The sequence below is a fragment of the Artemia franciscana genome, unplaced genomic scaffold (genome assembly GCF_032884065.1).
Source record: "Artemia franciscana unplaced genomic scaffold, ASM3288406v1 Scaffold_1603, whole genome shotgun sequence".
NCBI lineage: Eukaryota > Metazoa > Arthropoda > Branchiopoda > Anostraca > Artemiidae > Artemia > Artemia franciscana.
This window is the reverse complement of record NW_027062884.1, coordinates 69,184-96,338: the sequence shown is the minus strand read 5'-3', so window position 1 is coordinate 96,338 and position 27,155 is coordinate 69,184. Positions and strand designations below refer to the sequence as shown.

The following is a 27,155-nucleotide window of genomic DNA, read 5'->3' as shown; positions in this document are numbered from 1 at the left end:
GCTTCGCGCCACCCCAACACCTAGTTGGTGGGGGCGCTTCGCGCCCCCCCCAAGCCCCCCCGCGCGCGTAAGTCGTTACGCGCCATAATAGTTACGCGCCATTGTAGTTGTGTCCCTATGTCCCACCTGTGAATATAGATATATATATATATATATGGTTTTAACTACGTAAAACTTGCGAATATACAACATTCTTTGCTGTCCCATTGTCTTTGCATATAAATAGATTGTCAGGTTATCCCCCTGTTTCCCCCGGTGTCCCCGTTGTAGTTGTGTCCCTGTGTCCCGGTCGTCATTTATATTCCCTGTGTCCCGGGTCCCGGTCATCATTTGTATCCCGGTGTCCCGGTCTGTATATACATTCGTTTTTTAGTTTTGTTTTTCTCCTTTATTTTTTTCCTTTTTTTTTCTTTTTTAGCTTATTTAGATTTTTAGATTTTTTAGTTTTTTTTATTAGTTTTTAGTTTTTATTTCTTTTTAGTTTTTTTGTCCCGGTCGTCATTTATATCCCCCTGTTTCCCCCGGTGTCCCCGTTGTAGTTGTGTCCCTGTGTCCCGGTCGTTATTTATATTCCCTGTGTCCCGGTCGTCATTTGTATCCCGGTGTACCGGTCTGTATATACATTCGTTTTTTAGTTTTGTTTTTCTCCTTTATTTTTTTCCTTTTTTTTTCTTTTTTAGTTTATTTAGATTTTTAGATTTTTTAGTTTTTTTATTAGTTTTTAGTTTTTTTTTCTTTTTAGTTTTTTTGTAGTTTTTACCTTCTTTTTAGTTTTGTTAATTTTTTTTTTTACTTGTGTCCTGGTCGTCATTTATACTCCCTGTGTCCCGGTGCTTTGTTGATTGCTAATCGAACATTCCTTTTGTCCTGGTCGCTTTCTCTTTGAGTGTCGTCATTTATTTTTTTCTTTTTAGTTCTTTTAGTTTTTACCTTTTTTAGTTTTTTTTTAGTTTTTAGTTTTTTTAGTTTTTTACCTTTTTTTAGTTTTTTTAGTTTTTTAGCTTTTTTATTTTTTTTATTAGTTTTTAGTTTTTTTGTAGTTTTTGCCTTTTTTTTTAGTTTTTTGTCCTGGTCGCTTTCTCTTTGAGTGTCGTCATTTATTAGTTTTTTCCTTTTTTTTTTTTTAGTTTTTTATTGGTTTTTACCTTTATTTTAGCTTATTTTTCAGTTTTTTCCTTTTTTTTAGTTTTTTTTTATTTTTTATTTTTTTTAGTTTTTTACCTTTTTTTAGTTTTTTTAGTTTTTTTAGTTTTTTAGCTTTTTTACTTTTTTTATTAGTTTTTAGTTTTTTTTTGTAGTTTTTGCCTTTTTTTAGTTTTTTCAGTTTTTTTTTTAGTTTTTTATTGGTTTTTACCTTTATAGTTTTTTTAGTTTTTTAGCTTTTTTATTTTTTTTATTAGTTTTTAGTTTTTTTTGTAGTTTTTGCCTTTTTTTAGTTTTTTCAGTTTTGACGTCACCTAATCCAGTTTTTTCAGGTGACGTCACCTGACACATCCATCCACACATCCATCCACACATCCACAGACAGACAACTTATTTTTATATATATAGATATATATATATATATATATATATATATATATATATATATCTTATTTTAGCGTCTGTAAAGATACACAGGAAGGAGAAAATGAATTCAAAACTGAATTTCTTAACCACCCTGGAATAGAATGAATTTATTTTGGCTCTTTGGAATGAATTTATTATTACATTGAATGAATTCAAAATTACAGATGATTGCGAATGAATCCGAACAGCTAAAACAAAATGCATAGAAATGTGTCTTAGATCATAATGCACGAAAATGAAGCACAAACAAGATCTGCGGTTAGAGGACATATGACAAAAAATATCAAAACAAATCTAAATGAAAACGATTGAAAGCTATATCCAAGGTTTGAAAAAAAGTGACAGGGCTTATCAAATCAAATTGTAATGAAGGCATAACGTGTCTTGTGATTCAGTTCACCTTCCCCCTCAAAATTCTTCGAAAATTTCACCTTCATACCTCTAGGCATAGTTGTAATAGTAGTTGCAGTAGTAATAGTATTGATATTACTAGTAGTAGCATTAACATATCGGCAGAACATTCCTCTCATCAAGTCCCAGAGGTTTCAACTTAATACAATTATCATAACACAACTTAATACGTTGCAGATATGTCCTATTGATAACCTGTATGTTATCATATTTTCTTCTCAGTGCTATTAGCCGTATGAATAGGATCAATAGAAGTAGTAGTAGTAAAGACAGCGGATGACCACCCCTTCCATAAAAATCTGATATGCCCCTGGGGCATAACTTACAACCCTTACCCCCTGACTTTCGGGGATTCTTTCCACCCCAAAGGCATTATTATATGATCTTCGGTCGATTTTTGAACAAATGGCTGTCTCAAAATTTTATCGGATGTTCTTCTGGAATATAAGACGTAGGGGGGGGGGGGCTGCGATTTCCAATCTAAAAAGCCCTATCATAGAGTTTAAATAGCTACCCTTTCCATAAAAACCTTATGTGCCCTCGAGACATAACTTATAAACCTTGCGCTGAGGGCAGTGGGAGGGGGAGGCAGCTGTCAGTATCAAAGACATAATTTTCAGACCTTTCAACTACGCTAAATAAAATGGCTATCTTAAAATTTTGATCAGATGCGTTCTGCTAATTGGTATGCGTGAAGGGGGGGGGCTTGTTGCACTCCGATCGCTTTTGACTAATAATGAAATGGTACTAGACCTTTTAATTTTCCATCGAATGAACTTTTTCTAAAGTTTCTAAGACAACAAATGGCAATCTCAAAATTTTTATCAGATGCATATCGGTAAACAAAGAAGCAAGGGGGGGTATCCATCCTTTGATAACTCTCAATTTAAAAAAAAACGTTAGAACTTCTGATTACCAATCAAATGTCCAATTGCCAGCCTCCGTAGCATAAACGATCAATCTTTCTATATAAACGTTATTTACCCCGGGTATTACTTACAGCCCTTACCTTGAGGACTCTGGGGTGGTTGTTATCCTCAAACATAATTTCAGACCTTTCAACGACGTTGAACAGAATGGCTATCTTAAAATTTCGATTGGAGGTGTTTGGGGAAATAGCAGGCGTGGGAAGGGTGTTAGTTGTCTTGCAATCACTTTCGTCTATTAAAATCGGCACTAGCCCTTCTAATTTCCAACAGAATGAGCCCTTTTCGAAGTTTCTACGCCAATTCCTTCGATACGAAGTGCCCTGTTATAAAACCAAAAAAATAAATAATTTTTGAACTTACAACTGGACATTTTCCGTATAAGTATGACTTAGTTCTTTTCTTATGTTTATTTTGTCTAATTTAAAACTAATATGTTTTTTCTTTATTAGAAAATGTCAAAACATTATATTTACATAGTTATAATTTTTCCAAAAAAATTAATTTTGCTCATGTATTAAGGTCACTTCCTTATGAGACGCGGGATTGAACCAGCAAACTTCTGGTCAAGAGGCACGGCGTTATCCACTACGCCGTCACAAGGTATGTGGTATTTTGAATTTTCTAATATTTGGTTCATATACTTTTGATGAAAGAAATGCAATGGATTATGTATAGTCACTTCTTAGTTTACGGCAGATTTGAGGAATCATTTAAAATATCTATGTAATGGTTAAAGAGATCGATCTAAAACGTAAATATTATCTGTATAAATTTCATCAGAGTAACATATCTGCAGTATATTGGAGACAGCTTGGGAGATGAAGTTTAGACTTTCATATACTTTTGGGTAAAGTAATGGAGAGTCTGAGGAAAACCAAAATTAAATTTAACATGGATGGAAGAAGGAAGGGGCTAAAAAAATATTTGTCTCCTTTCCAGACAAAATAAAGAAAAATTAAAACTATAAGCTCCTATTAGGCCTCTACTTATGCACAGTTCTGAAGCTAGATAAATCAGAAGACACTTTGTGCTGCCAGGCACAAACTTAAACTTCAGAGGGGGGCTATTGGACATTGGATTGCTAATCACAAGTTCTAATGTTTTTTTTTTAAATTGAGAGAGATCAAAGGTTGAATACCCCCCCCCCCCCCATGCCTCGTAGTTTACCAATATGCATCTGATGAGATGGTCATTTGTTGTCTTAGAAACTTAAGAAAAGGCTCATTCGATGGAAAATTGAAAGGTGTAGTTCTTTTTTTATTAGTCAAAAGTGATCGGGGTGCAGCAAGCCCCCCTACCCCCCCACGCCCATCAATTTCCAAAACACATTGGCTCAAAATTTTAAGATAGTCATTTTGTTTAGCATAGTTGAAAGGTCTGAAATTTATGTCTTTGATACTGAGAGCCCCATCTCCCTCCCCAAAGCCCTCAGTGCGAGGTTTATAAGCTATGCCCCGAAGGCATATAAGGTTTTTATGGAAAGGGTTTTGTTTAAACTCTCTGATAGGACTCATTAGATTGGAATTCATATGTTCTAGTTCCTTTTTTAAGATTCAAAGTGACCGGGGCAGCCCCCCCCCCTCTGCTTCTTATATTCCAGAAAAACGTCCAATAAAATTTTGAGACAGCCATTTGTTCAAAAATCATCCGAAGATCATATAATAATGCCTTTTGGGTGGAAAGAATTCCCCAGAGTCTGGGGGGAAGGGTTTAAAGTTTTGCCCCAGTGGCTTATCAGGTTTTTATGGAAGGGGTGGTCATGTGAACTTTACAAGAAACTCATTTGATTTGAAATGTATTGTTCTAGTCTCCTTTTTAAGAGTTCTTTTATGATAAAGAAGTTTGGTGAACCCATAGAAAAATATGCTCAAGATGTACGAAAAGAGGTTACTGATCTACAAGCAAAAGCTCCTTTCCAGATATAAAAAAATAATTGTAAAACTATAAGCTCCCCTTCAGCTTATAATTATGCACAGTTCTGCAGCTAGATAAATCAAAAGATACTTTGTGCTGCCAGGCTCTTAAAGTATTGCATCTGCAATGTTTCAGGAACAACTAAGAGTTTAAGTTGATACCTTCAGAGAATAGTGAGAAAGATGTTGCCCTAAGTTATAGGACTAAATATACACAGGTAATCAAAATACCGTGCCTGTAATATATTGAGAGCAGGTTGGGGAATCGAGTTGGAACTCTCCGGTAACACTGAGGGGCAAGTTGGAATAAATCAAAAGACACTATGTGCTAATAAATTGTCAATGGGGCGTATTAATTTTTATTTAGTTTTTCTTAATTGACGGTTTTATATGAATAGACGTAAGTATTATTTAATATAATATTTGAGAATATATAAAAAATTTGACGTCAATACGTCAATTCAGAATAAGATTTCAACTGGACAATTAATCTTGGCAGTGTTATTGCGTTGCCTAGAGTCATTAGAGATTCATTGTTAAGTTTTCATTTTCTGTCAGTAGTACTTGTTACATAAAGTTGTTTTTGTCTGACTTTCTGAAACCGGAATCGTTTGCTCATAAAAAAGGTGCCTGATTATCAATTATTTTTACTATGGCAAATAAGATCAATATTACTCTTCTAGGCCCCCACCTGGCCCCCAACCTTGCATTACACTTACGAATGAAAGCAGAGAATCAGGAGATTGGTACCAGCGTTAGGCTGACCATTGGTCAGCATGTGAAAATGTTTTCTTTTGATATTGATAAATTGAATTTTGGCATTGGATCCGGCCAACGGATTTGGGCACGATGATCCAAGTTGTTAATAGGATTTAAACCCTGTCTCTCTTCTATAGCTTCCTAAATAATCGGTTAAAACCCTCAGAGTTCAAAACTGGACATCAATAAACACTGGTTTTCTAAAACCAAGCGAAAGGTTCCCTCGCAAAATTAAGAAATTTAAGAAATCTTTCTTTCCTCTTGAAGAGTAATATTGAAAGGCTCACCTGAATGCCCTTCGTCTTCATGGAAAGTAAAGTTCAAACATGCATGCCTTTCTCAATAACATATACTGCTTCTAAACTATGAAAAAATTGCCTAAGTTACAACCCTTGCCCTGAGAACTTTGGACAGTTTGACATCCTCAGACATAATTACTGGACCTTTTAAAAAGGCTGAACGAAATAGATCTCTCAAAATTTTAATCAGATATGTTTTGGGAAATGATAGGCTTAGGAGGGGCTGATTGAACTCCATTCATTTTTATCTATTAAAAAGGGTACTGGAACTTCGAAACTCCAGTCAAATGAGGTCTATCCGATTCATAGCTTATATGACCTCTCGTTCCCAAAAACCTTATATGCCCCGCGACTTAACCTACAACCCTTACTACTGGTAACGAAATGGATGTCTCACAATTTCAATTAAATTTGTTTTAAGAAAAGAGGATTTCAGGGAGGAGGGCTAGTTGCTCTCTGTCATATTCGACTCTTAAAAAGGGAACTAGAACTGTGCATTTCAAATTCAATGAGCCTCTTGTAAAGTTCATATGACCACCACTTACATAAGAAACTGATATGCCCCTAGGGAATATCAGATCTTTTAATAGAATACAAGACTTAGAGGGGGGGTGGGGTGGAGGTGCTGCTCCGATCACGATGACTCTTAAAAAAAGAACTAGAACATATGGTTTCTAATCCAATGAGCCCTATAAGGAGCTTAAACAACAAACCTTTCCATAAAAACCTTATATGCCCTCGAGGTATAACTTACAACCCTTGCGCTGAGGGCTGTGGAGGGGGGTTGTCATTATCAAAGGCATAATTTTCAGACCTTTCAATTACGCTAAACAAAATGACTATCTTAAAATTTTTATAAGACGTGTTTTGGGAATTGATGGGCGTGGGGGGGGATTTCTGACCTCCGATCACTTTTGACTATTAAAAATGCACTAGTCCTTTCAATTTCTAATCGAATGACCCTTTTTCAGAGTTTCTACGACAACAAATAGCCATCTCAAAGTTTCTATCAGATGCATTTCGGGTAATACGATGTGTTTGTGTGTGTGTGTGGGGGGGGAGGGTGTCCACATTACCATCACTCGTAATTTCAAAAAAGGCACTAAAACTTCTGATTAGTAATCCAATGAACCCCCTCTGTAGTTTATACGATCATCCTTTTCTATATAAGTCTTCTATACCCCTGGGCATAACTTACAGTCTGATCCACGAAGAAGGGGTCCAGTAGCGTAATTTCAGATGAGGGGGCAGATTGTCCCCTCGCCTCAAGTTTTTTGGCACCGACTCAGTTTTGGAATTGTTGCTTAAAAAATAAAAAATAATTAAAAGGCTCTGAACGATTAATATGATGATTAAGAACAACATTTTCCCTTCGTGCTGTTGTTTATAGCTGCTTTCTTGAACATACCGGTCAATCTATATATATAAAAATAAGTTGTCTGTCTGTGGATCTGTGGATCAGGTGACGTCATGTTTCTGTGTCGGCTGACGTCATGAAATTAGTTGTCGTCATTTTTGCTTTGGCGGTGACGTCATTAATGGTATTTAAGACATGCGTTCACGGAAAAATGTTTAATTGTAAAATGACTGAAGTTTCGGCAATATGTACTTCATAGTGACGCTGAAAAATAAAGAAGAAAAAAAAACTGAAAAAATGTAAAAAACTAAAAAAAACTAAAAAGAAAAAACACTCAAAGATAAGTTACAGACCGGGACACAAATGACGACCGACACAGAGGGAATATAAATGACGACCAGGAACCTCAAAGAAAAATTACAGACTGGGACACCCGGACACAAATCACGACCGGGAATATAAATGACGACCGGGACGCAGGGACACAACTACAACAGGGACGCCGGGGTACAGGCGGGATATATAATTGACGACTGAGACACAGGGATTGTTTGAATAGAAATTACAGACCGGGACACCGGGACACAAATGACGACCGGGACACTGGGACAAAGGGAATATAAATGACGACCGGGACACTCAAAGAGAAAATACAAACTGGGACACCAGGACACAAATGACGACCGGGACACAGGGAATATAAATGCTATTTATATTCACAGACAATGGGACAGCGAAGAATGTTGTATATTCTTATGTTTTACGTAGTTAAAAATATATATTTATATCTATCTCTATTCACAGGTGGGACACAGGGACACTGCTACAATGGCGCGTAACTAATATGGCGCGTAACGACTTACGCGCGCGGGGGGGCTTGTACATGATAAAAGACAACACAGGCCAACATGATCAAAACTACACTTAATATAACTACATGTTTTCGAGATATAACGCGGATAAATATGCAAAAAAATACACTTTTCCTTGTTCTTATACCACGCAGCCGTAATTAATCCCAGCATGACCCGGGCTTTGCAATTGTGCTATTATTAATCCCAGCATGACCTGGGCTTTGCAATTATGCTATGTGCTATTATTCAATTTTTTGTTTTCTCTTGTTGTTTCTTTTGTTGTTTCTTTGTTTTTCTTTTGTTGTTTCTTTTGTGGTTTACAAATATGCTTGAAGCAATGTTTATTATAACTGATATTTGTTTCTAATAGTATTTGATTTACAGTTCAGTTGGGTTATTAGATACACTTTAGCCTCTATAAATGAAACCATTGGTTTAAAATATAAAGATAAACCACACATTAAGTGCATGAACTATAAAAGACCTTCAAATCCAATCACAGTTTATTAAATAGATTACATAGGCGTCAATTGGGGGGGGGGGGGGGGGGGGCTTTTTTAAACAGTTTTGTAGAAAAACATCTTTTTGGCATTGTAATTAATCATAATAATAAATTATTTGTGACCCGCTTGAAACAGCATAGTATAAAACAAACGCACAAAAAAAAACAAAAAAAAACAATTTCTGATAACACATTAAATTACTGTAGAAAACATTTTAGAAGACCATGAAAAGGGTTAATAGTAAAATGTATCGAGTCGATAGTTTCTGGTGTAGCACTTTAAGTTTATTTAATAAATCTGGAGCCCCACAATTTGTCACCATATCACTGTTCTTGTACCAAGGAGGAAGATACAACAAAAATCGGTGGAAACGAAAATAAGATGACTTGAGAGCCTTTAAATCTTTTCTTTTTAAAACAGGAGACAATCCAGAAAGATAGAAAACCGAGTGACCACAAAAGCAAGAATAAATTTTTGATTGGGCTTTGCGGTTTTATTACCCCCTCTTCGCAACAATTTTAGAATAACCCACTTGAAGTTTAACCTTAGCATCAGAGTCCTGTGGTTGCGCAGTGGATTTGACCTTAGCTTGGTAATACGGAACCCAGAGATCGAATCACGCTGCAGGAATGCACTGCAGGGCATACGCAGGGACCTTAGTGGTCAAGAAGCGTCGTTAATCTGATACAATACAATACCTTAGCATCAGAAACAATTTTATTACGAAAAGAGACTAAATTGTCAGTAAGGGTAATGCCCAACCCCCTTAAAGAAGTCACACACGGAACGCTAAATTCAGAACAATTAAGATGGAGAGGATATACTCCGTCGAAAACGGCTTGAGACGTCAGATATGACTTTTGATTTTACATCAGAAATTTATAACTACACTTTAGTTATTATTGAAGATTTGTGCGTATGTATGGCAAAAAAACCCCTTCAGGGTTTGGGAATGCCTTCACCTAATCGTAACGCTGCTGTTTCAACATGTGTAGAATTGGATAGTGAACAGAAATACAACACGAGTGATCTATTGTCGTATGTACAAAATATCATTTCTAAGTTAACGTCGGAGCAAAAGTACACTTATGATAAGATAATGCATTGTGTCGATAACAACGTTGAAGAAATCTTCTTTATGGATGCGCCAGGAGGTACTGGTAAAACGTTTGTGATAAAATTGATTCTGGCATCAATTCGATCAAAAAAGGACATAGTGTTGGAAATTGCGTCGTCCGGAATAGCCGCAACGTTGCTGCCTGGTGGAAGAACTGCTCATTCTGCTTTGAAATTGCCTCTGAATTTTCATTCAACAGATACTCCCACATGCAATATTTCCAAATCATCTGGGATGGATAAAGTATTGCAGCAATGCAAACTTATTATTTGGGACGAGTGCACAATGGCACACGAAAAATCGCTCGAGGCTCTGGATCAATCTTTGAGAGATTTGCGAGGGAATTCGAAACCCTTTGGCAGCTCATTAATATTGCTAACGGGATATTTCAGGCAAACATTACCTATCAAACAGTTCGTGGTAACGAACTGTAGTAAGGAGCGATCCGGCTCAATAGGAACCAAAACTCTAAAAAATTGAATTTTGATATCAATAGCTACATCAAAAGAATCGCATTTTAATGCTGATTTTAAATATATAAGTTTCATCAAGTTTAGTCTTAGCCATCAAAAGTTACGAGCCTGAGAAAATTTGCCTTATTTAGGAAAATAGATGGTCATTTCTTGTCTTAGAAACTTAAGAAAAGGCTCATTCGATGGAAAATTGAAAGGTCTAGTTCTTTTTTTATTAGTCAAAAGTGATCGGAGTGCAACAGTGCCCCCCCCCCACGCCCATCAATTCCCAAAACACGTCTGATCAAAATTTTAAGATAGCCATTTTGTTTAACACAGTTGAAAGGTCTGAAAATTATGTCTTTGATACTGACAGCTCCTTCTCCCCTCCCCCAACAAACCTCTTTATCAGAAGATCTCTTAAAAAGGAAACTTGAAATATACATTTCAAATTAAATGGGATTCTTTTAAAGTTCACATGACCACCCCTTCCATAAAAACTTGATATGTCCCTGGGGCATTACTTAAAACCCTTACCCCCAGACTCTGGTAGATTCCTTCCACCCCAGAGGCGTTATTATATGATCTTTGGACGATTTTTGAACAAATGGCTGTCTCAAAATTTTATTGGATGTTTTTCTGGAATGTAAGACGTAGGAGAGGGGCGGCCCCGATCACGTTGACTCTTAAAAAAGGAACTAGAATGTATAATTTCCAATCTAATGAGCCCTTTCAGAGAGTTTAAACAACCACCCTTTCCATAAAAATCTTATATGCCCCCAGGGCATAACTTATAAACCTTGCGCTGAGGTCTTTGGCGGGGGGGGGAGGAGAGGGAGCCGTCAGTATCAAAGACATATATTTCAGACCCTTCAACTATGCTAAAAAAATGGCAATCTTAAAATTTTGATCAGATATGTTTTGGGAATTAATGGGCGTGGAGAGGGGGGGGCACTTGTTGCACTCTGATCACTTTTGAGTAATAAAAAAAAAGAACTAAACCTTTCGATTTTCCATCGAATGAGCCTTTTCATAAGTTTCTAAGACAAGAAATGACCATCTAAAAATTTCTATCAGATGCATATCGGTAAACTACGAGGCGTAGGGGAGGAGTATTCAACCTTTGATCACTCTCATTTAAAAAAAAAACTAAATTAAAACTTAAATTAGAAACTAAAAAACTAAAACAGCACAAAGTGTCTTCTGATTTATCTGGCTGCAGAACTGTGCATTAGTATAGGCCTAATAGGATATTATAATCTTAATTTTTCTTTATTTTTGTCTGGAAAGGAGACAAATATTTTTTTTAGCCCCTTCTCTCTTCCATCCATGTTAAATTTGATTTTGCTTTTCCTCAGACTCTCTATTACCTTACCCAAAAGTATATGAAAGTCTAAACTTCATCTCCCAAGCTGTCCACAATATACTGCAGACATGATACTCTGATGGAATTTCTACAGATAATATTTAAGTTTAAGATCAATCTCTTTAACCATTACATAGATATTTTAAATGATTCCTCAAATCTGCCGTAAACTAAGAAGGTATATAATCCATTGCATTTCATTGCATTTGAAGGTATCTATACATAATCCATTGCATTTCTTTTATCAAAATTATATGAACCATATATTAGAAAATTTAAAATACCACATACCTTTTGACAGCGTAGTGGATGACGCCATGTCTCTGAATTAAAGGTTTCCTGGTTCAATCCCGCGTGTCACAAGGAAGATTTATGATTTATCATAATGATATGATTATGAACTGAAGCTGACAAACATCTGTAAACTGGTATTAGCCGAAAAGTCAAAATTGACGTCATCGCAAAACAGCTTAAATCTTGTTCCTGAATCGTATTTGTCAACCAAAAATAATTCTTGGGTATCAATATCTATAATATCCTTGCCAGCAATGAATTTGATAAGTTTTGGAATTTCTTCTTCATTTATGTTAATTTACGATTCATTTATATTTATATTTATGATTTTTCGAAAATTTACAACTATGTAGATATAATCTTGTGAAATTTGTAATAAAGAAAAAATATATTAGTTTCAAATCAGACAAAATAATATAAAGAAAAAAACTAAGTCATATTTATACGGGAATTGTCCAGTTGCAAGCTCGAAAATTATTTATTTTTTTGGTTTTATAACAAGGCACTTCGTATCGAATGATTTGGCGTAGAAACTTCGAAAAGGGCGCATTCTGTTGGAAATTAGAAGGGCTATTGCCGTTTTTAATAGAAAAGTGATTGGAAGGCGACTAACACCCCTCCCACGCCCGCCATTTCCCCAAACACCTCCAATCGAAATTTTAAGCTGACCATTCTGTTCAACGTAGTTGAAAGGTCCAGAATTATGTCTTTGAGGATGATCATCACTCCAGAACCCTCAAGGCATGGGCTGTAAGTAATGCCCAGGGGTTATATAAGGTTTAGATAGAAGGAGTGATCGTTGAAACTTCGGAGGGGGGCTATTGGACTTTGGATTGGTAATCAGAAGTTCTAATGTTGTGTTGTTTTTTTTTAATTGAGAGTGATCAAAAGTTGGATAATCACCCCGCCTCTGCCTCGTGGTTTACTGATATGCATCAGACAGAAATTTTGAGATGACCATTTGTTGTCTTAGGAATGTAAGAAAAGGCTCATTCGATGGAAAATTGAAACGTCTAGTTCCTTTTTTTATAGTCAAAAGTGATCGGAGTGCAACAAGCCTCCAAACACCCCCCCGCCCATGAATTCCCAAACACATCTGATCAAAAATCAAAGATAGCCATTTTGTTTAGCATAGTTGAAAGGTCTGAAAATTATGTCTTTGATACTGACAGCTTCCTCCCCTCACAGCCCTCAGCGCAAGGTTTATAAGTTATGCCCCGAGGGCACGTAAGGTTTTCATGGAAAGGGTGGTTGTTTAAACTCTCTGATAGAGCTCATTAAATTGGAAATCATATGTTTCTAGTTCCTTTTTTAAGACTCAAAATGATCGGGGCAGCCCCTCCTACATCTTACATTCCAGAAAAACATCTGAGAAAATTTTGAGACAGCCATTTGTTCAAAAATCGTCTGAATACCATATAATAATGCCTATGGGGCGGAAAGAATCCCCCAGAGTCTGAGGGTAAGGGTTGTAAGTTTTGCCCCAGGGGCATATCAGGTTTTTATGGAAGGGGTGGTCATGTGAACTTTAAAAGAGGCTCGTTTAATTTGAATTGTATAGTTCTAGTTTCCTTTTTAAGAGTCAGATATGAGGGAGAGCAAACAGCCCCCCTCCCTGACATTCTCTTTTCTTAAAACACAGTTAATTGAAATTGTGAGACAGCCATTTTGTTGCCAGAAGTCCAAAAATCATATAGCAATGTCTTTTGGGTGGACACCCCAGAGCCCATGGGTAAGGGTTGTAAGTTATATCCCGGGGTATATAAGGTTTTTTTGGAACGAGTGGTCATATAAGCTTTGAATCGGATGGAGTTCATTTGATAGGGATTCCGAAGTTCTAGTACCCTTTTTGCACTTGGTATTAACCAAGTGACATATAGCGATTGCAAATTCTGTCGGTCTGTCCCGGTTTTGCTACTTCAGGCTTTTCCAGGTAAGCTAGGACGATGAAATTTGACAGTTTTATCAGGGACGGGACCATATTAAATTAGAAAATCGTTTTTGCGATTTGACTCTCTGGGGGGAGGGGAGTGGGGGGCCGTTTGTTTCGGAAAAATAGAAAAAATTAAGTATTTTTAACTTACGAATGGGTTATGGGATCTTAATGAAATTTAATTTTTGGAAGGAGATCGTGTCTAAAAGCTCTTATTTTAAACGCCGACTAGATCCGGTAATATTGAGGGGAGCTGGAGGGCGGAGCATAAAATTTTGGAAAACGCTGAGACTGGAGGGATCGGGATGAAACTTGGTGGGAAAAATAAAAAGAAGTCCTGGACAAGTGATTGACATAACCGGAACGAATCTGCTATATTTGGGGGAGTTGGGGGGGGGAGGGTTCATCTGAAAAATTAGAAAAAATGAGGTTTTTTAACTTACGAAGGAGGGATCGGATCTTAATGAAACTTGAAATTTGGAAGAATATCGTGTCTCAGAGTTTTATTTTAAATCCTGACTGGATCCGACGACACTGGGGAGAATTGAGTGGGAACCTAAAATCTCGGAAAACTCTTAGAGTGGAGGCATCGGGATGAAACTTGTTGGTAAAAATAATCGTAAGTCCTTGATACGTGATTGACATAACCGGAACGGATCCGCTCTCTTTGGGGGAGTTAGGGGGGTCGGGAGGCTTGATTTTTAAAAATTAGTAAAAATTAGGTGTTTTTAACTTACGAAGGAGGATGTTAATGAAATTCTTTCCTTGGAAGGATATGGTGTCTTGGAGCTCTTGTTTTAAATTCCGACCGGATCCGATGAGATTGGGGGGAGTTGGGGGAGAACCTAAAATCTCGGAAATGCTTAGAGTGGAGGGATGGGAATGCAACTTGGTGGTAAAAATAGTCTTACGTCCTAGATACGTGATTGACATAACTGGGAACGGATCCGCACTATTCGGGGGAGTTGGGAGGAGGAAGGTTAATTCTGAAAAATAAAGAAAAAACGAGGTATTTTTAACTTACGAAGGAGTGATCAGATCTTAATGAAATTTGGTGTTTAGAAGGATATCATTTCGCAGAGCTCTTTTTTAAATCCAGATCCGGTGACATTTAGGGGAGTTGGGGGGACCTAAAATCTTGGAAAAGGCTTAGAGTGGAGGGATCGGGGTGAAACTTGACGGGAAAAATGATCATAAGTCCGAGATACGTAATGTCTCAGAGTTCTTATTTTGAATTCCAAGCGGATCTGATGAAGGGTGAGTTGGGGGGGGGGGGTGGAACCTTAAATCTTCGAAAACGATTAAAGTGGAGGGATCGGGATGAAACTTGCTGGGGAAAATAAGTGCAAGTCCTAGATACGTGATTGGCATAACCGGAACAGATCCGCTCTCTTTTGGGGGGTGGGAGGGTTACTTTTGAAAAATTAGAAAAAATGAGGTATTTTTAACTTACGAAGGAGCAATCGGATCTTAATGAATATTGATTTTTGGAAAGATACTGTGTCTTGGAGCTCTTGTTTTAAATCCCGACTGAATCCGATGACATTGGGGGGGTTGGGGGAGAACCTAAAATCTTCGAATACACTTATAGTGGAGGCGTCGGGATGAAAATTGGTGGTGAAATAATTGTAAGTCCTAGATACGTTTTTGACATAACCAGAACGGATCCGCTCTCTTTGGGGGAGATGGGGGAGGAGGGTTAATTCTCAAAAATAAAAAAATAACGAGGTATTTTTAACTTACGAAGGAGTGATCAGATCTTAATGAAATTTGATAATTAGAAGGATATCATGTCGCAGAGCTATTAATTCAAATCCCGACAGGATCTGTTGACATTGGGGGGAGTTTTGGGGGACTTAAATTCTTGAAAAAGGCTTAGAGTGGAGGGATCGGGATGAAACTTGATGGGGAAAATAATCATAAGTCCTAGATGTGTGATTGACATAACCGGAACGGATCCGCTTTCTTTGGGGAGTTGGGGTGGGGTTAATTTTGAAAATTAGGTATTTTTAACTTACGAGGAGTGATCGGATCTTAATGAAATTTGATGTTTGGAAGGATAATATGTCTCAAATCTATTATTTTAAATCCCGACTGGATCTGGTGAAGGGGAAGTTGGGGGGGGGTCGGAACCTAAATTCTTGGAAAACGCTTAGATTGGAGGGATCGGGATGAAACTTGGCGGGGAAAATAAGCAAAAGGCCTAGATACCGGATTGATATAACCGGAACGGATTTGCTCTCTTCGGGGTAGTTTGGGAGGGAGAAGGTTGATTCCAAAAATTAGAAAAATCAGCTATTTTTGACTTACAAAAGAGTGATCTTACCTTAATGAAATTTCGTATTTAGAAGGACTTCGAAACTCAGATCTCTTATTTTAAATCCCGACCCCAGTGTCATTAGGGGGGGGGGATGTTGGAAAACACTTAAAGCTGAGAGATCAGGATGAAAATTGGTGGGAAGAATCATCCCAGGGGGGAAGTAATTTGGAAAAATTAGAAAAAATGAGGCATTTTTAACTTACGAACGGGTAATCAGATCTTAATGATATCTACTTAATTTGATATCTAGAAGGATCTTGTGCTTTAGAACTCTCATTTTAAATCTCGACCTGATCCGGTGACATTGAAGGAAGCTGGAGGGGGAAACCGGAATTCTTGGAAAACGTGAAAATCGAGGTATCTACGAAAGGGTGATCGGATCTTAACGAAACTTTATACATCAAAGAATCTTGTGTCTCAGATGCTCCATTTTCAATTCGAATCGGATTAAGGGACATAGAGGGCTGGAGGAGGGAAACAGAAATTTTGGAAACTGGAAATCTTAGACAACGCTTTGAGTGGAGATATCGGGATGAAGCTTGATGGGAAGAATAAGCACAAGTTAGGGATACAAGATAGACATAATTGGAACCAATCCTTTATCTTTGAGGGAGCTAGGGGTTGTTAATTTGGAAAAATTAGAGAGATTGAGGTATTTTTAACTTAAGAACTCGTGACCGGATCTTAATGAAATTTGATATTCAGATGAAACTCATGTCTCAGAGCTCTTGTTTCAAATCCCGACCAGATCTGTTGACATTGAGGAGAGTTGGAGGGGGAAACCGGTAATTTTTGAAAACGCTTATAAATGTCGCAGATACGTGATTGAAGTAAACGGACTGGATCTGCTCTCTTTGGGGGAGTTAGGTCGTTGGGTTCAGTGCTTTGGCATGTTTGGTGCTTCTGGACGTACTAGGACGATGAAAATTGGTAAGCGTGTCAGGGAGCTGCACAAACTGACTTAATAAAGTTGTTTTCCCCGATTCGACCATCTGGGGGGCTGTAGGGAGAGGAAAAATTAGAACAATTGAGGTATTTTTAACTTACGAATGGGTGATGGGATCTTAATGAATTTTGATGTTTAGAAGGACGTCGTGACTTAGAGCTCTCATTTTAAATCCCGACTTTTCACTTTCACTGACTTTCCAAACCGGTATCGATTGCTCACGAAAAAGGTGCCTGATTATCGTTTATCTTTACTATGGCAAATAACATAAATATTACCCCTCTAGGCCCCCAACATTGCATTACACTTACGCTTGAAAGCACAGAATCCGGAGATTGGTACCAGCGTTAGGATGACCATTGGTCAGCATGTGAAAAAATTTTCTTTTGATATTGATAGATGTGCCAACTGGTTTTTCGTACGACGATCTAAGTTGATAATAGGGTTTAAACTCTGTCTCTCTCCTATAGCTTTCTAAATAGTCGGTTAAAACCCTCAGAGTTCAAAATTGGACATCAATAAACACTACTTTTTCTAAAACCAATCGAAAGGTTCCCTTGCAAAATTAAGAAAGTTGAGAAATCTTTCTAGTGAGCAAGTCCTCTTGAAGAGTAATTTTGAAAGGCTCACCTGAATGCCCTTCGTCTTCATGGAAAGTAAAGTTCAAACATGCATGCCTTTCTCAATAACATATACTGCTTCTGAAAAATGAACAAATTGCAATATAATTAATAATGACATTAATAATAAACTATATTATTTTTATATTATTATTAATTTTATATTATTATATAAGATACACAGGAAGGAGAAAATGAATAAGACATTAAAATTAACTATAAATATACGTGTGCAATTGCAAAACGATGAATCTGCTGAAATATTTTCAGATCAATTGCTGGCAATTGGAAACGGAAAGCTTCCAGTAGACTCAATTTCAGGACGTATACAACTGCCTGCTGAATTCTGTAATTTAGTGACGTCCAAAAATGAATTGGTTAAAAATGTATTTCCGAATATTCTAACCAATTATAAAAATCATAAATTGCAAAGTGAACGAGCGATTCTGGCAGCCGAGAATAAAGACCTCCACGAAATCAACAATTTTATTTTGACCAAGATTTGAGACCAGGCAGTCATTTACAAGTCAGTCGACACAGTTCTGGAACCAAATGAAACGGTTAATTACCCATCTGAATTTTTAAATTCCCAGGGATTCCACCACACATACTAGAACTAAAAATAGGCGTACCGATAATACTGTTACGAAACATTAGCCCACCAATGTTTTGCAATGGATCGCCACTTGCCGTAAAAAAAACAATGGAAAACTTAATAGAGACAACAATCTTGACAGGGCCTTTTGAGGATGAGGCTATTCTTATTCCTTGCATTCCCATGATTCCAACAGATCTGCCTTTTCAATTTAAAAGATTGCAATTCCCAATTCGATTAACATTTGCAATCACCATCAACAAAGCTCAAGGACAATCATTAGAAAAATGCGGTATAGATCTTAATACAGATTGTTTTTCCCATGGACAATTTTATGTTGCATGTTCGAGGGTCGGTAAATCTAACAATCTATTTATATGCACAGACAAAGGGACAGCAAAGAATGTTGTATATTCGCAAGTTTTACGTAGTTAATTTATAGCGTATATGTATATCTATCTATCCATATAAAAATAAGGTGTATGTATGCATGTTCGTTGCACAGCTGAAACCACTGTTGGAACACAAAGCGAAATTACAATCGAATTCAGGAACGTGTTAGTTTAGCGTGCGTAAGTCTGCGATGGGTAAACGAGAAGAAGGAATGAAGTTCAAGCCAGAATTGCTTAATTTAATCAAAATTGCTGATTTTTCATAATAAAATGAGGAAATATTATTTTAGAGTCTGTAAAGACACACAGGAAGGAGAAAATGAATTCAAAACTGAATTTCTTAACCACCATGGAATACAATGAATTTATTTTGGCTCTTTGGAATGAATTTATTATTAAATTGAATGAGTTCGAAATTACCGATGATTGCAAATGAATCAAACAGCTGAAACAAAATGCATAGAAAAATGTCTTAGATAATAATCCACGAAAATGAAGCACAAACAAGATCTGCGGCTAGAAGACATATGAAAAAAATGTCAAAACAAATCTAAATAAAAACGATCGAAAACTATATCCAAGGTTAGAAAAAAAGTGACAGGGAGTGACATCAGTGAAAAGAATGAAAAGTGACATCAAATCAAATTGTAATGAATTCTGTGGCTATGAGAGAACCAACGATAAAAATCATATCAACTTCCTGAAGAAAGAAAATCCTATAAAATGATTAATTAACAGGAAGGAATAATTTAATGAACGTCAGAATTTCTTAATTCAATGAATGAATGACGCGATAATTATTGATTAGAGAATAAATAGATTGCCTCATCTTAATTTTTCCTGATTGCAAGCTCCTTTTCCTCGATATAAGCTTTCTGCACCGACAAGATTCACCCTGCGCATTTGGCTTTTGTTTTGATTAATTTAAAAACCTTTTCCCACAAAATAAGCTTTTCAAAGAAAAGTAAAGAGCTCCGTTAAGCCGAAAGTGGGCGGAAATATAGTCAAATAATCATCCAGGCGTAAAAATGCCAAAAAATCACTATCAATAAAGAAATAAAACTCACAAACTCACAATAATAGCAGTAGAAGTAGTATTAGCAGTAGAATTAATTGTAGTAGCCTAAGCTTTAGTGGCAGTAGTAGTAATAGAAGTAGTAATAATAGTAGTAATAGTATGAGTAGAAGTAGAAGTATTAGGTGAAAAACATATTATTTTGGTTAGTTCAACATCCCTCGCAACAACCCCTCTTAGTTTTACCCATTTCTGTTACACCCATTGGAAAATCTGCACATAAACGGCGTGTTGTGATTCACTTCAACTTTCCCCTCAAAATTCCTTGAAAATTTCACCTTCATATCTCTAGGCATAGTTGTAATAGTAGTTACAGTAGTAGTATTGATATTACTAGTAGTAGCATGAACATATCGGCAGAACCTTCCTCTCATCAAGTCCTAGAGGTTTCAACTTAATAAAATTATCCTTACAACTTAATAAAACTTAATACATTGCAGATATGTCCTATTGATAACCTTAATCTTATCATATTTTCTTCTCAGTGCTCTTAGCCGTACGAATAGGATCAATAGAAGTAGTAGCAGTAATATTAGCAGTAGTGTGCACATATTACCTTTTGGCGAGACAATATTCCCTTTTAAGCATTCTCAGAAAGTTCTAACTTAATACCTTTCTCAATAACATATACTTTGTAGACATAACAAGTTTTGACTTAGTTCAAAACATTCTCTGAAAGGCTCACCTGAGTGCCCTTCGTCTTCTTGGAAAGCAAAGTTCAAACATGCATACCTTTCTCAATAACATATGATGTGTTTAAACAATGAACAAATTGCCTATGTTACCACCCTTGCCCTGAGAACTTTTGGCAGGTTGACATCCTCAGACATAATTACTGGACCTTTCAAAAAGGCTGAACGAAATAGATCTCTCCAAATTTGGTTGGGATATGTTTTGTGGAATGATAGGCTTTGGAGGGGCTGATTGAACTTCGTTTATTTTTGACTATTAAAAAGGAAACTAGAACTTCGGAATTTCAATCAAATGAGCTCCATCCGATTCAAAGCTTATATGACCACTCGTTCCCAAAAAACCTTATATACCCCGAGACACAACTTACAACCCTTACCCATGGGCTCTGGGGTGTCCACCCAAAAGACATTGCTATATGATTTTTGGACTTTTGGTAACAAAATGGCTGTCTCACAATTTCAATTAACTGTGTTTTAAGAAAAGAGACTGTCAGGGAGGGGGGCTAGCTGCTCTCTTTCATAATTGACTCTTAAAAAGGAAACTAAAACTATGCATTTAAAATTAAATGAGCCTCTTCAAAAGTTGAACTGTCTGCATTGACAAAATTCACCCTACATGCTTGGCTTTTGTTTTGATTAATTTAATAAACTATTTCCACAAAATATAATTTTCAAAGAAAAGTAAAGAGCTCTATTAAGCTAAAAATGAGTGGAATTAAAGTCAAATAATCTTCCAAGCGTAAAACTACCAAAAAATCACTATCAATAAATAAATGAAACTTGCAAACTCACAATAATAGCAGTAAAAGTACTATTAGTAGTAGAATTAATTGTAGTAGCCTAAGCTTTAGTGGTAGTAGTAGTAATTGATATCAAATTTCATTAAGATCTGATCCCCGTTCGCATGTTAGGAATACCTCATTTTTTTCTATTTTTTCTAAATTACTCCCCCCCCCCCCAAATCCACCAAAGACAGTTGATCTGGTCCAGATAAGTAAATCAAGTATCTAGGACTGATGATTATTTTCTCCATCGTTTGATCCCGACGAAATTTCATTAAGATTTTATCACTCCTTCGTAAGTTAAAAATACCTGTTTTTTTAATTTTTCAGAATTAACCCTCCTCCCCCAAACTCCCTCAAAGAGAGCGGATCCGTTACGGTTATGTAAATCATGTATCTTGGACTTATGATTATTTTTAACACCAAATTTCATCCTGATCCCTCCACTCTAAGCGCTTACCTAGATTTTAGGTCCCCCTCCAACTCCCCCCAATGTCACCGAATCCGGTTAGGATTTAAAATAAGAGCTCTGAGACACAATATCCTTCCAAAAACCAAATTTCATTAAGATCTGATCACTCCTTCGTAAGTTAAAAATACCTCATTTTTTTAATTTTTTAAAATTAACCCTCCCCCCAACTCCCCCAAAGAGAGCGAATCCGTCCCAGTTATGTCAATCACTTATCTAGGACTTGTGCTTATTTATACACCAAGTTTCATCCCGATCCCTCCACTCTAATCGTTTTCCAAGATTTTAAGTTCCCCCCTAAAATCCCCCCAATGTCACCGGATCCAGTCGGGATTTAAAATAAAGCTCTGAGACACGATATTCTTCCAAACTTCAAATTTCATTAAGATCCAATCACTACTTCGTAAGTTAAAAATACCTCATTTTTTCTAATTTTTTAGGATCAACCCAACCTCCGACTCCCCCAAATTAAGCAGATCCGTTCCGGTTATGTCAATCACGTGTCTAGGACTTCTGCTTAGTATCTCCACCATGTTTCATCCCGATCTCTCCATTCTAAGCGTTTTCCAAGATTTTAGGTCCCTCCCTCTAAATCCTTCAGATGTCACCAGATCTGGTTGGAATTTAAAATAAGAGCTCTAAGACACGATATCCTTCAAATATCAAATTTCATTAAGATCCCATTACCCGTTCATAAGTTTAAAATACTTCATTTTTTCTATTTTTCCGAATTACCCGGCACCCCACTCCCCCCCAGATATTAAAATCGCAAAAATGACTATTTCTAATTTAATCTGGCCCGATCCCGGATACGCCTGTCAAATTTCATCGTCCTAGCTTACCTGAAAGTGCCTAAAGTGGCAAAACCAGGAAAGAACGACGGACAGACCGTCAGACAGACAGACCGACAGAATTTGCGATCCCTATATGTCGCTTGGTTAATACCCAGTGTCATAAAAAGGGTACTAGAACTTTGGAATTCTAATCAAATGAGCTACATCCGATTCGAAGCTTATATGACCATTCGTTCCCAAAAAACCTTATTTTCCCCGGGACATAACTTACAACCCTTACCCAAGGGCTCTGGGGTTTCCACCCAAAAGAAATTGCTATATGATATTTGGACTACTGGTAACAAAATGGCTCTCTCACAATTTCAATTAACTGTCTTTAAGAAAAGAGAATGTCAGGGAGGGGGGCTAGTTGCTCTTAGAAAGACTCTTAAAAAGGAAACTAGAACTATACATTTCAAATTAAATGAGTCTCTTTTAAAGTTCACATGACCACTCCTTTTATAAAAACCTGATATACTCCTGGGGCATAACTTACAACCTTTGCCCCCAGACTCTGAGGGATTCTTTCCACCCCAAAGGCATTATTATATGATCTTCCGATGATTTTTGGACAAATGACTGTCTCAAAACCTATCGGCTTTCAGTCGTTTTCATTGAGATTTGTTTTAATATTTTTTGTCATATGTCTTCTAATCGTAGATCTTGTTTGTGCCTCATTTTCGTGCATTATTATCTAAAACATAATTCCATACATTTTGTTATAGCTGTTCGTATTCATTTGCAATCATCTGTAATTTCGAATTCATTCAATATAATAATAAATTCATTCCAAAGAGCCAAAATAAATTCATTCTATTCCAGGGTGGTTAAGAAATCCAGTTGTGAATTCATTTTTTCCTTCTTGTGTATCTTTGCAGACGCTAAAATGATATTTCTTCATTTTATGATGAAAAATCAGCAATTTTGATTGAATTAAGTAATTCTGGCATGAACTTCTTTCTTTGTTCCCGTTTATCCTTCGCAGACTTGCGCACGCTAAACTAACACGTTCCTGAATTCGATAGTAATTTTGCTTTGCGTTCTAACAGTGGTTTTGGCTGTGCAACGTTTCCCTTTGCAATTTAATGTTATTTTGGCTGCTTCCTGTGTATGCCTTTTTCTTTAGCTGTTCATGGTCTTTTGTCATCTTGTGTAATTTTGCATGCCTCATAGATACTAATACCATTGCTGAGAAGGGGGAAATTATCTAATTCATGCTCATGAAATGTATATATATATATATATATATATATATATATATATATATATATATATATATATATATATATATATATATATATTTATATGTATATATATATATATATATGTATATATATATATATATATATATATATATATATATATATATATATATATTTATATATATGTGAATATATATATATGTAAGGTATGGAAGAGGTGTTTTTTTTATAACTAGGGAGATGATATTTGTTCCTTTTTTATATGAAAATACCAAAAAAAAATGTTTCAAAATTTAAGGGAGGGACTATTGCCCTAGCCCATTTAATTGGCACCCCTGCTTGTGAAAGTATAACTTTAGACCTGAAATACCTGGTGAAATTTGTCAGTCGACTATTAGAACTGAGTATTATCTTATCAGTTGTGTTTCAGGTCAAAACAAGGATGGTTGCATTATCGTCGCCTTTGCTCTACTGGATTGGTGCCTGGATCTGCAAAACCTATGCTATCAACAGAAACTTCAATTTCAATGATATGTTTATATTTTTTGCTAATACCTCAGTGCCATCTATTCAAAAACCAACCAAACTATATTTTATAGGATTTTCTATAATCGGATGTGTAGCTTTTTCATTGTACCTGCCATGGACATGATCTGGCAGAATATATTTTTATTTTTTTTTTTTTTACTGTCTCCATTTTGATTATAAAAATACATACCTTAATATCTCTATTTTTTTTGTTTATTTATTTTATATAATTGGAGAAAGACAAAATAGGTTTTTCAAAATCTAGGTGGGGAGGACTGTTTTTTTTTTATTCTGTTCGACGGAAGTAACAAAAATAGACGTTTTTCAATGAAAATACCCCAAATTTTTTTTTATAATCCAGGTTGAATGGTATGTTGTTTTATTCAGTTAAAATGCCAAAAATGGAAATTTTCAATCAAAGTATTAAAAAAAAAATTAAAAAAATCTGTGGCCCAAAGGAAATTAAAATTTTTTCAGTTAAACTACAAAAAGGGCGTTTCCAATGAAAACATCATGTACAAGTTACTTTTCAAAACCGAGGAGGGGAATAATTTTTCTGTATTTCAATTACAATACAAAAATATTTTTTTACTACGAAACACCTTGTGACAGCGTAGTGGTTTCCTGGTTTAATCCTGCGTGTCACAAGGAATAAGTTTTTTAACCAGTTTGTATATAATTTTTTTGGAAATTTATAACTATGTAGATATGATCTTTTGACATTTTCTAACAGAGAAAAAATATATTAGTTTTAAATCAGACAAAATAATCATAAGAAAAGAACTAAGTCATACTTATACAGAAATTGTCTAGTTGCAAGTTCAAAAATTATTTAGTTTTTGAGTTTTACATCAGAACACTGCGTATCGAAAGAGTGGGCATAGAAATTTCAAAAAGGGCTCATTCTGTTGGAAATTAGAAGGGCTAGTGCCGTTTTTAATAGTGAAAAGCGATTGGAGGGCAGCTAGCACCCCTCCCACGCCCGCCATTTCTCCAAATACCTCCAATCGAAATTTTGAGATAGCCATTCAGTTCAACGTAGTTGAAAGGTCTGGAAATATGTCTTTGAGGATGACAACCACCCCAGAGCCCTCAAGGCAAGGGTTGTAAGTAATGCCCAGGGGATGTATAAGGTTTTCATAGAAAGGTTTACGTAGAAAAGATCGTTTAAACTTCAGAGGAAGGCTATTGGACATTGGATTGGTAATCAGAAGTTATAATGTTGTTGTTTTTTTAGATTGAGAGTGATCAAAGGATGGATACTCCCCCCCCCTGCCTCTTGGTTTACCGATATGTATCTGACAGAAATTTTGAGATGGCCATTTGTGGTCTTAGAAACCTAAGAAAAGGCTCATTCAATGGAAATTGAAAGGTCTAGTTCCTTTTTTATTAGCCGAAAGTGATTGGAGTGCAACAATAATATAAAGTATTATGTTCCAGAAAAACATCCGATAAAATTTTGAGACAGTCATTTGTCCAAAAATCGTCGGAAGATCATATAATAATGCCTTTGGGGTGGAAACAATCCCCCAAAGTCTGGGGGTAAGGGTTGTAAGTTATGCCCCAGTGGCATAACAGGCTTTTATGGAAGGGGTGGTCATGTCAACTTTAAAAGAGGCTCATTTAATTTGAAATGTATGGTTCTAGTTTCCTTTTTAAGAGTCAGAAATGAGGGAGAGCAACTAGCCCCCCTCTCTGACATTCTCTTTTCTTAAAATACAGTTAATTGAAATTGTGAGAGAGCCATTTTGTTTCCAGTAGTCCAAAAATCATATAGCAATGTCTTTTGGGTGGGCACCCCAGAGCCCATGGGTAAGGGTTGTAAGTTATGTCGAGGGGAAAATAAGGTTTTTTGGGAACGAATGGTCATATAAGCTTTGAATTGGATGCAGCTCCTTTGATTAGAATTCCGAAGTTTTAGTACCCTTTTTATGGCACTTGGTATTAGCCAAGTGACATATAGGGATCGCAAATTCTGTCGGTCTGTCTGTCTGACGGTCTGTCCGTCGGTCTGTCCTTGTTTTGCAACTTTAGGCACTTCCATGTAATCTAGGACGATGAAATTTGACAGGCGTATCAGGGACAGGACAAAATTAAATGAGAAATAGTCTTTTTTGCGATTTTAAGATCTGGGGGGGGCAGGTAATTCGGAAAAATAGAAAAAATGAAGTATTTTCAACTTACCAACTTGTCTAGGACTTCTGCCTATTATCTCCACCATGTTTCATTCCGATCCCTCCATTCTAAGTGTTTTCCAAGATTTTAGGTCCCCCCCCGTAAGTTAGGTCCCCGTAACTTACGAACGGTTGATCAGATCTTAATGAAATTTGATATCAATTACTACTACTGCCACTAAAGCTTAGGCTACTACAATTAATATTACTGCTAATAGTACTTTCGAATTGGGAATTGCAATCTTTAAAATTGAAAAGGCAGATCTTTTGGAATCATGGGAATGCGAGGAATAAGAACAGCCTCACCCTCAAAAGGCCCTGTCAAGATTGTTGCCTCGATAACGTTTTCCATTGTTTTTTTTACGGCAAGTGGCGATCCAATGCAAAACATTGGTGGGCTAATGTTTCGTAACAATATTATTGGTACGCCTATTTTTAGTTTTAGCATGTGTGGTGGAATCCTTGGGAGATCCAGGGAATTTAAAAATTCAGATGGGTAATTCACCGTTTCATTTGGTTCCAGAACTGTGTCAACTGACTTGTTAATGACTGCCTGGTCTCGAATCTTGGTCAAAATAAAATTGTTAATTTTGTGGAGGTCTTTATTCTCGGCTGCCAGAATCGCTCGTTCACTTTGCCATTTATGATTTTTATAATTGGTTAGAATATTCGGAAATACATTTTCAACCAATTCATTTTTGGACGTCACTAAATTGCAGAATTGAGCAGGCAGTTGTATACGTCCTAAAATTGAGTCTACTGGAAGCTTTC

At 36.4% G+C, this 27,155-nt stretch overlaps 1 long non-coding RNA gene across 1 annotated transcript; it reads left to right on the top strand.

The window, feature by feature from the left end:
• Positions 1 to 5,388: 5,388 nt before the first annotated feature.
• On the top strand, positions 5,389 to 24,413 carry LOC136042617 (uncharacterized). The gene is made up of 2 exons (XR_010621364.1): positions 5,389 to 5,448; positions 24,113 to 24,413. It is a non-coding gene; the product is annotated as an uncharacterized LOC136042617 (long non-coding RNA).
• Positions 24,414 to 27,155: the final 2,742 nt, after the last annotated feature.